Raw genomic sequence first — 10,311 nt, forward strand, 5'->3', positions numbered from 1 at the left:
GAACACCGTATATTGTTATGCTGTCTGACTGATAAAGATCTTCATAGAATATGTAGGAGCCAATATGGGCATCCAGGTCCCGCTATTGGTTATTGACCGAAGATTTATCTCAGTCATGTCTACATTGTTCTCGAACCGTAGGGTCTGCACGCTTAACGTTACGATGACAGTTATTATGAGTTTATGCATTTTGATGTACCGAAGGTTGTTCGGAGTCCCGGATGTGATCACGGACATGACGGGGAGTCTCGAAATGGTCGAGACATAAAGATCGATATATTGGTAGCCTATATTTGGACATCGGATTCATTCCGGGTGAAATCGGGATTTTACCGGAGTACCGGGGGGTTACCGGAACCCCCCCCCCCCCCGGGGGGGGTTATTGGGCCTACATGGGCCATAAGGGAGAAGAGGAGGGCCGGCCAGGGCAGGCCGCGTGCCCCCTCCCCCCCTAGTCCGAATAGGACAAGGAAGGGGGGGCGGCGCCCCCCTTTCCTCTTCCCCTTCCCCCTTTCCTTCTCCAACAAGGCAAGAGGAGGGGAGTCCTACTCCCGGTGGGAGTAGGACTCCTCCAGGCGCACCCCTTGGGGGCCGGCCGCACCTCCCCCTCCCTCCTTTATATACGGGGGCAGGGGGCACCCTAGAACACACAAGTAGATCTTCGTGATCGTTCCTTAGCCGTGTGCGGTGCCCCCCTCCACCATATTCCACCTCGATCATATCGTTGCAGTGCTAAGGCGAAGCCCTGCGTCGGTAGAACATCATCATCGTCACCACGCCGTCGTGCTGACGGAACTCATCCCCGAAGCTTTGCTGGATCGGAGCCCGGGGAGCGTCATCGAGCTGTACGTGTGCTAAGAACTCAGAGGTGCCGGAGTAACGTACTTGGATCGGTCGGATCGGGAAGACGTACGACTACTTCCTCTACGTTGCGTCAACGCTTCCGCTTCGGTCTACGAGGGTACGTAGACAACACTCTCCCCTCTCGTTGCTATGCATCACCATGATCTTGCGTGTGCGTAGGAGAATTTTTGAAATTACTACGTTCCCCAACACATGCTCCTTTATATACGAGGGCAGGGGGCACCCCATAGACACAACAATTGATCGTTTGATCTTTTAGCCGTGTGCGGTGCCCCCCTCCACCATAGTACACCTCGATAATACTGTAGCGGTGCTTAGGTGAAGCCCTGCGTCGGTAGAACATCATCATCGCCACCAGGCCGGCGTGCTGACGAAACTCACCCTCAACACTCAGCTGGATCAGAGTTTGAGGGACGTCATCGGGCTGAACGTGTGCTGAACTCGGAGGTGTCGTACGTTCGGTACTTGATCAGTCGGATCGTGAAGACATATGACTACATCAACCGTGTTGTTCTAACGCTTCCGCTTTCGGTCTATGAGGGTACGTGGACAACACTCTCCCCTCTCGTTGCTATGCATCACCATGATCTTGCGTGTGCGTAGGAATTTTTTTGAAATTACTACGTTCCCCAACAATTACCTCAACCTGGGGACATGCATGTGGATTTTAAAAAGTCAAGCCTCCCTGATAGAGCAAAGAAACCTAAGATCGAGTTTATCCCTTTTCGCCTTTTGCAGGAGAATAAGCAGGAATTGTGCAAAAAGATATTAAGTCTTGAGCGGGAGATCGATGACCTAAGGGGGCAAAATTCCGTCCTCAAGCACAAATTAAGGAAGAAGCCTACATCATCAACAACTCCATCTTCTCCACCTCTGAAGAAGGAGATATAATCACATGGGTATGGGCACTCCCCTTGGCAACTGCCAAGCTTGGGGGAGATGCCCCGGTATCGTATCACCATCACACTCCTATCTTTACCGTTTTGCTTAGTTCAATCCTTTTGGTAATATCTTGATCTAGTAGAATAAAGTTTTAGTATGATCTAGTCTTGAGTTTTTCTTTAGCATCCTTCTATGTAATCAAGTCTGTGAGCTATATAATAAAGATTAGTGTTGAGTCAAGGGCTTGATTATCTTGCTATGATCTTGGGTGAACAATAAGAAAAAGAAAGAAGTAAAAAGAAATAAAGAGATCATATGGATCTTATGGATAGTAATGACTTCACATATAAAGAGTATGATGATTAAGAGTTGTTGAGAGTTGACAAACATAGTTTTGGTCATCGTTGCAATTAATAGGAAGTAAAAAAGAAAGAGAGGCTTCACATATAAATATACTATCTTGGACATCTTTTATGATTGTGAGCACTCATTAAAATATGACATGCTAAAGAGTTGACGTTGGACAAGGAAGGCAACGTAATGGGTTATGTTTTCTTATATCTGAAATAAAGTATATTGTCATGGATCCTCCAACATGTTGAGCTTGCCTTTCCCCCTCATGCTAGCCAATTCTTTGCACCAAGTAGAGATACTACTTGTGCTTCCAAATACCCTTAAACCCAGTTTTGCCATGAGAGTCCACCATATCTACCTATGGATTGAGTAAGATCCTTCAAGTAAGTTGTCATTGTTGCAAGCAATAAAAATTGCTCTCTAAATATGTATGATTTATTATAGTGAGGGAGAAAATAAGCTTTATACGATCGTGTGATGTAGAAGTAATAAAAGCGACGGACTGCATAATAAAGGTCTATATCACAAGTGGCAATATAAAGTGACGTTCTTTCGCATTAAGATTTTGTGCATCTAACCCTTAAGCACATGACAACCTATGCTTCCCTCTGCGAAGAGCCTATCTTTTACTTTCATCTCCTACCCTATGCAAGAATCATGGTGATCTTCACCTTTCCTTTTTACATTTTATTCTTTGGCAAGCACATTGTGTTGGTACAATCCTGATATATATATCTAATTGGACGTAAGTTAGCATGAGCTATTATTGTTGACATTACCCTTGAGGTAAAAGGTTGGGAGGCGAAACTATAAGCCCCTATCTTTCTCTGTGTCCGATTAAAACTCCATAACCATAAGTATTGCATGAGTGTTAGCAATTGTGAAAGACTAAATGATAGTTGAGTATGTGGACTTGCTGAAAACCTCTTACTTAGACTCTTTCCGATGTTATGATAAATTGCAATTGCTTCAATGACTGAGATTATAGTTTGTTAGTTCTCAATAAAGTTTCTAATTCATACTTGACATTGTGAATGGATTGTTACTTTATCATAAGAATTCATATGACAATATTCATATATGTTGTTGTTATAAGAATGATCATGATGCACTCATGTCCGTATTTTATTTTATCGACACCTCTATCTCTAAAACATGTGGACATATTTTTCGATTTCGGCTTTCGCTTGAGGACAAGCCAGGTCTAAGCTTGGGAGAGTAGATACGTCCATTTGGCATCATGCTTTGATATTGATATGTATCGCATTATGGGCTGTTATTACACATTATGTCACAATACTTATGTCTTTTCTCTCTTATTTTACAAGGTTTACATGAGGGAGAATGCCGGCAGCTGGACTTCTGGGCTGGAAAAGGAGCAAATATTAGAGACCTATTTTGCGCAACTCCAAAAGTCTTGAAACTCCACGGAAGTTATTTCTGGGAAATATAAAAATACTGAGCGAAGAAAATATCAGAGGGGGCCCACACCCTGGCCACGAGGGTGGGGGCGCGCCCTACCCCCCTGGGCACGCCTCCCTACCTCGTGGGCCCCCTGGTGGCCCTCTGGTGCCCATCTTCTGCTATACGAAGTCTTTCGTCTGAGAAAAAAATCATAAGCAAGCTTACGGGACGAAACTCCGCCGCCACGAGGCGGAACCTTGGCAGAACCAATCTAGGGCTCCGGCGGAGTTGTTCCGCCGGGGAAACTTTCCTCCGGGAGGGGGAAATCATCACCATCGTCATCACCAATGATCCTATCATCGGGAGGGGGTCAATCTTCATCAACATCTTCACCAGCACCATCTCCTCTCAAACCCTAGTTCATCTCTTGTATCCAATCTTTGTCTCATAGCCTGAGATTGGTACCTGTAGGTTGCTAGTAGTGTTGATTACTCCTTGTAGTTGATGCTAGTTGGTTTACTTGGTGGAAGATTATATGTTTAGATCCTTAATGCATATTAATACCCCTTTGACTATGAACATTAATATGATTTGTGAGTAGTTAAGTTTGTTCCTGAGGACATGGGAGAAGTCTTGCTATTAATAGTCATGTGAATTTGGTATTCGTTCGATATTTTGATGAGATGTATGTTGTCTCTCCTCTAGTGGTATCATGTGAATGTCGACTACATGAAACTTCACCATTATTTGGGCCTAGAGGAAGGCATTGGGAAGTAATAAGTAGATGATGGGTTGCTAGAGTGACAGAAACTTAAACCCTAGTTTATGCGTTGCTTCGTAAGGGGTTGATTTGGATCCATTTGTTTCATGCTATGGTTAGGTTTACCTTAATACTTCTTTTGTAGTTACGGATGCTTGCATTAGGAGTTAATCATAAGTGGGATGCTTGTCCAAGTAAGGGCAGCACCCAAGCACCGGTCCACCCACATATCAAATTATCAAAATACCGAACGCGGATCATATGAGCATGATGAAAACTAGCTTGACGATAATTCCCATGTGTCCTCGGGAGCGTTTTCCTCTATATAAGAAATTGTCCAGGCTTGTCCTTTGCTACAAAAAGGATTGGGCCACCTTTTTGCACCTTATTTACTTTAGTTACTTGTTGCTCGTTACCAATTATCTTATCACAAAACTATTAGTTACCGATAATTTCAGTGCTTGCAGAGAATACCTTACTGAAAACCGCTTGTCTTTCCTTCTGCTCCTCATTGGGTTCGACACTCTTACTTATCGAAAGGACTATGATAGATCCCCTACACTTGTGGGTCATCAATGATCCGGCCCCGATGGCAAGCATCTAGTACATAAAAGTTGCAGGCAGCAGCGGCGATGGCGCCAGTGACAACAACACGTTGTAGTGCATGAGAGGAGCCAATGTACTAGATTCGAGGAAACCCCGATGCTACTCTGCCCCAATGGACATAAGACTGGGCGGGGCATATGATGGCGTCACCACCTTCTTCCGTCCAGTGCTCTTATGGAAAATTCTGCAGACAACATACTCCTCCTACCAAGATACATAAACCAAATTAGTTAAAATCAATAATTGTCACTAGCTAGATATGTATGTACAAGAGAATTCATCCGTCATGAGTACTACTAGTCAAGGACTAAAAATACCTTGGAATTCACATTAATGTTGGCGGCTTCGACGATGTTGGTGGGCAAGTTGGGTGTCGGTTGCTTGTCGATCTCGATTCCGTACTCATGCATGATCCATATTGTCTTCCTCCCCATAGGGGCCATGCCCTTGTAGAAGACCAGTGTCTTCTTCATGCCGATGAGACTTTTGGTCGGCAGTAGAATGATCTCCTTGTCCTTTGCGGTAGCCTTCCAATAGTCAACATTCATGGCCCGGTTGGTCCGTATCCCAGTAAGGTACTTGAGGTCCTTTTAGGAGAAGAAGTATCGCTCCTTCTCCCCCATGTTTACCTCATTTTGGAGATTCCATAGCTCGTATTTTTTCATATCCACCTCCCTTACTATCGTCGTGTCGAAGGCTTTCGTCAGAACCTTCGGGACCAGGTAGAAGATCATGATCTCCATGTTCGTCGGGTGAAATCTGAACCCTGGCGGTAGATTCAGCTGTTGTTTCTGCTGCTGAACTTGAAGGTGGCTTGCCATGGTAAAGGATCTTTGGGAAATGTGTGCGGGTTTGAAACAAATGTTGAGGGCAACGATAGACATGTGTCTATTTATGGAAGACATTCAATGATATATAGAGATATAGGAGGGAGATGCTTAAATAGGACCGAATGCATGTACTGGGGAGATACTTTCCAGAGAAGTCTTGAAGTTTTTTGGGCTTTGTTTATTTTGTTTTTATTGGTATTGGATGGATGTATGCTAGATAGCTAGATAGATAGACATGCGTCCCTGTCGTTTACAACTATATGCTGCTTGTCTTGCTGTGGGGGCCATGTCCAGGTGGTGAAAAATGTCACATGTTTTAAAAAACGTAAGTGCCATTTAAAAAGTGTTTATACAATTTACGAAAGGTTTGCGCAATTTAAAAAATGTGGCATGCCACTACAGCACGGTGGATATTGCGAGGCGTTCTGAATTGCCTGTAAAAGACATAGAAATGCCTTTAAATGTCATGTGTGGCGTTTCTCGAAAACGCTAGAAATGGTCGCGACGGGATATGCCATCGAAGGCATTTTCCAATAACGCCTCGAAAGGTCGGTCGTTCAGCGGCATTCTTTTTTTGCCTCGAATGCTCCATCGTATTGGGAGCATTTTCTGAAAACGCTGCAAAAATCTAGCTGGATTCCAATTACTGTATCCCGCTAGCCCTCCTCTCCTTGGCCCACGCGTCATGTGTATTCGACATGTATAATAGGGCCGTTTGTGTATTTTTCAATGCATGCATTGAAAAATGTATGTTACATTTAAAAAAGTGTTCACTGGTCCAAAAATATGCATTGAAAAATGTATGTTACATTTAAAAAAGTGTTCACTGGTCCAAAAATATTGTTGTGGCATTTTAAATAAATTGGATGCAATGTAAAACAAAATGTTTGTATCATGTAAAAATATGTACAAATAAGTAGGGTGCGCCACACTAACCATCATGGATGATCCAGCCCCGATGGCAAGCATCTGGTACACAGACGTTGCACGCAGCAGCGGCGGTTGCGCCAGTGACAACAACACGTCGTAGTCCATGAGAGGAGGCAATGCACTTGATTCGAGGAAGTCTCGATGTTGCTCTGCCGCAATGGACATAAGACTAGGCGGGGCATATGACGGCGTCACCACCTTCTTCAGTCCTGTGGTTTTATGAAAAATTCTGGAGACCACATACTCCTCCTACTAACATACGTAAACTAAATTAGTTAAAATCAATAATTGTCACTAGGTGGATATGTATGTACAAGAGAATTCATCAGTCATGAGTACTACTAGTCAAGGACTAAAAATACCATGGAAGACACATTATTGATGGCGGCTTCGACGATGTTGGTGGGCAAGTTGGGTGTCGGCTGCTTGTCGATCTCGATTCTGTACTCATGCATCATCCAGTTTGTCTTCCTCCCCCGAGGGGCCCTGCCCTTGTAGAAGATCAGTGTCTTCTTCATGTTGATGAGACTTTAGGTCGGCTATAGAATGATCTCCTTATCCTTTCTGGTAGCCTTCCTATAGCGAGCGTCCATGGCCTGGTTAGTCCGTATCCCGGTAAGGTACTTGAGGTCTTTCTAGGAGAAGAAGTATTGCTCCTTCTCCCCCATGTTAACCTCATTTGGGAGATTCCATAGCTCGTATTTTTTCATATCCACCTCCCTTACCATCGTCATATCGAAGGCTTTCTTCAGAACCTTGGGGTCCAGGTAGAAGATGATGATCTCCATGTTCGTCGTGTGAAACCTAAACCCTGGAGGCAGATTCAGCTGTTGTTTTTGTTGCTGAACTTGATGGTGGCTTGCCATGGCGAAGGATCTTTGGGAAATGTGTGCTGGGTTGGAACAAATGTTGGGGGCAACGATAGAGATGTGTCTATCTATGGAAGGAATTCAATATGATATATAGAGATAGGAGGGAGATGCTTCAATAGGACCGAATGCATGTACTCGCAAGATACTTTCCTGAGAAGCTTTGACGTTGTCCGGGCTTCGTTTAATTTGTTTTTATTGGCATTGGATGGATGTATGCGAGCTAGCTAGATAGATAGACATGCCTCCCTATCATTAACAACTGTAAGCTGCTTGTCCTGCTTTGGGGGCCAAGACCAAGTGGTGAAAAATTTCACGTGTTTTAAAAAATGTAAGTCCTTTTTTAAAAAGTGTTTATACAATTTATAAAAGGTTCATGCAATTTAAAAAAATCATACATTCAAAAAATGTTTGTTACATTTTAAAAAATGTTCACTAGTCCAAAAATATTTTTGTGACATTTCAAAAAAATTGATGCAATGTAAAACAAAATGTTTGTCTAATGTAAAAATATGTACACAGATGTTGGGAGCGCCCCACTACCCATCATGGATAATCTGACCCCAATGGCAAGCATCTGGTACACAGAAGTTGCAGGCAGCAGCGGCGGTGGCACCAGTGACAACAACACGTCGTAGTCCATAAGAGGAGCCAATGTATTGGATTCGAGGAAGACCCGATGTTGCTCTACCCCAATGTACATAAGATCGGGCGGGGCATATGACGGCATCACCACCTTCTTAAGTCTTGTGCTCTTATGGAAAAGTCTGCAGACCACGTAATACTCCTACCAATACATAAACCAAATTAGTTAACATCAATAATTGTCACTAGCAAGATATGTATGTACAAGAGAATTCATCATTCATGAGTACTACTAGTCAAGGACTAAAAATACCTTGGAAGACACATTAATGATGGTAGCTTCGCTGATGTTGGTGGGTGGTTCGGGTGTCGGCTGCTTGTCGATCTCGATTATGTACTCATGCATGATCCAGTTTGTCTTCTTCCCCCAAGGGGCCCTGCCCTTGTAGAAGACTAGTGTCTTCTTCATGCCGATGAGACTTTTGGTCGGCAGTAGAATGATCTCCTTGTCCTTTCCGGTAGCCTTCCAATAGCCAGCGTTCATGGCTCGGTTGGTCCGTATCCCGTTGGCGTACTTGAGGTCCTTCTAGGAGAAGAAGTATCGCTTCTTCTCCCCCATGTTTACCTCATTTGGGAGATTCCATAGCTTTTATTTTTTTCCATATCCACCTCCCTTACCATCGTCATGTCGAAGGCTTTCTTCAGAACCTTGAGGACCAGGTAGAAGATGATGGCCTCCATGTTTGTCGGCTGAAACCTATACCCTGGCGGCATATTTAGCTATTGTTTCGTTGTTGAACTTGAAGGTGGCTTGCCATGGCGAAGGCTCTTTGGGAAATGTGTGCTCGGGTGGAACAAATGTTGGGGGCAACGATAGAGATGTGTCTATCTATGGAAGGAATTCAATGACATATAGAGACATAGGAGGGAGATACTTAAATAGGACCGAATGCATGTACTGGCACGATACTTTCCAGAGAAGCTTTGACATTGTTTGGGCTTTGTTTAATTTGTTTTTATTGGCAGTGGATAGATGGATGCGAGCTAGCTGGATATATAGACATGCCTCCCTATCCTTTACAACTGTATGCTGCTTGTCTTGTTGTGGGTGCCATGTCCAGGTGATGAAAATGTCACGTGTTTAAAAAAATGTAAGTGCCACTTTAAAAAGTTTTTATACAATTTACGAAAGGTTCGTGCAAGTTAAAAAATGTTTCATACAGTCAAAAAATGTATGTTACATTTTAAAAAAAGTTCACTAGTCCACAATGTTTCTGTGATATTTTAAAAAAAATTGGATGAAATGTAAAACAAAATGTTTGTCTAATGTAAAAATATGTACACAGAAGTTTGGAGCGCCACACTACCCATCATGGATGATTCTGCCCCGATGGCAAGCATCTGGTACACACAAGTTGCAGGCAGCAGCGGCGGTGGCGCTACTGACAACAACACGTCGTAGTCCATGAGAGGAGCCAATGTACTCGATTCGAGGAAGCCCCGATGCTGCTATGACTGAATGGACATAAGACTGGGCGGGGCATATGACGGCATCACCACCTTCTTCCATCATGTGCTCTTATGGAAAATTCTGCAGACCACATACTCCTCCTACCAACGTACATAAACTAAATTAGTTAACATCAATAATTGTCACTAGCTAGATTTGTATGTACAAGAGAATTCATCAGTCATGAGTACTACTAGTCAAGGACTAAAAATACCTTGGAAGACACATTAATGGTGGCGGCTTTGATGAAGTCGGTGGGCCAGTCGGGTGCCGACTACTTGCCAATCTCGATTATATACTCGTACATGATCGAGTTTATCCCCCCCCCCTAGGGGGCCCTGGCCTTGTAGAAGACCAGTATCTTCTTCATCCCGATGAGACTTTTGGTCGGGGTAGAATGATCTCATTTTCCTTTCCGATAGCCTTCCAATAGCCAGCGTTCATGGCCCGGTTGGTCTGTATCCCGGTGGGGGTACTTGAGGTCCTTCTGGTAGAAGAAGTATCGCTCCTTCTCCCCATGTTTACCACATTTGGGAGATTCCATAACTCGTATTTTTTCATATCCAGCACCCTTACCATCGCCGGGTTCAAGGATTTCTTCAACACCTTGGGGATCAGGTAGAAGATGGTGGTCTCCATGTCCGTCGGGTGAAACCTGAAACCCGGAGGCATATTTAGCTGTTGTTTCTGCTACTGAACTTGAAGGTGGCTTGCCAT

The 10,311-nt window shown here is 43.9% G+C and overlaps 4 pseudogenes; all 4 read right to left on the minus strand.

Annotated features, from left to right (window-relative positions):
• Positions 1 to 4,969: 4,969 nt before the first annotated feature.
• On the minus strand, positions 4,970 to 5,691 carry LOC125507662 (annotated as a pseudogene).
• Positions 5,692 to 6,096: 405 nt separating this feature from the next.
• On the minus strand, positions 6,097 to 7,496 carry LOC125507663 (annotated as a pseudogene).
• Positions 7,497 to 7,998: 502 nt separating this feature from the next.
• On the minus strand, positions 7,999 to 8,902 carry LOC125507664 (annotated as a pseudogene).
• A 505-nt stretch (positions 8,903 to 9,407) lies between these two features.
• LOC125507665 lies at positions 9,408 to 10,311 on the minus strand (annotated as a pseudogene).

Source organism: Triticum urartu, chromosome 5, assembly GCF_003073215.2.
Source record: "Triticum urartu cultivar G1812 chromosome 5, Tu2.1, whole genome shotgun sequence".
Lineage (NCBI taxonomy): Eukaryota > Viridiplantae > Streptophyta > Magnoliopsida > Poales > Poaceae > Triticum > Triticum urartu.